Source organism: Penaeus monodon, chromosome 32 (assembly GCF_015228065.2).
Source record: "Penaeus monodon isolate SGIC_2016 chromosome 32, NSTDA_Pmon_1, whole genome shotgun sequence".
Lineage (NCBI taxonomy): Eukaryota > Metazoa > Arthropoda > Malacostraca > Decapoda > Penaeidae > Penaeus > Penaeus monodon.
In genome coordinates, this window is record NC_051417.1 from 12,595,889 (window position 1) to 12,596,519 (window position 631).

Consider the following 631-nt stretch of genomic DNA (forward strand, 5'->3'; position numbering starts at 1 on the left):
AAACTGTTTATTAAATAAATAAGTAAATAAATAAATCAACAAATCAAATAACCAAGCAACTGAATTAATAAGATAAAGATTGAAGGTAAAAATAAAGATAAAAACAAAATCAATTAAAGCTAAAACTAAATAAAAAAAAGTAAAAGTAAAAAAAATAATAATAACTAAAAATAAAAATAAAAATAAATGAAAAAATAGAGATGAAAACAAAATTAAAATATGATATTCTTTTTATAAAATAAAGATAAAAAATTAAGATAAACCCAAAATAAAATAAAGATAAAAACAAAGTCAAATAAAAAAATAATAATAACGACAAACCAAAATAAAATAAAGATGCAAAATAAAATAAAGATACGAAGCAAAGCAAAACAGAATAAAGATAGGAAACAAAACAAAACAGAATAAAAATAGGAAACAGAACAAAACAGAATAAAGATGCGAAACAAAACAGAACAGACGTGCTTGCAAGACAACCACGTGATAAGACTCCATTTTCTACGCGATTCCGTCTCGTTGATTTTCTTCTGTCAGTTCGGGAAAATCTTCGATTCTTGGCCTTTTCTTTTATTCAATTTATTTCTTATTTGGTAATTCATTCGATTTGTTTTATCTACTAAAGTGGAGGGTA

The 631-nt window shown here is 23.0% G+C and overlaps 1 protein-coding gene across 1 annotated transcript in view; it reads left to right on the plus strand.

The window, feature by feature from the left end:
- Positions 1 to 631, plus strand: part of LOC119593500 (neuronal acetylcholine receptor subunit alpha-7-like) — a 113,209-nt gene that overhangs the window by 70,510 nt on the left and 42,068 nt on the right. The window lies entirely within an intron of this gene.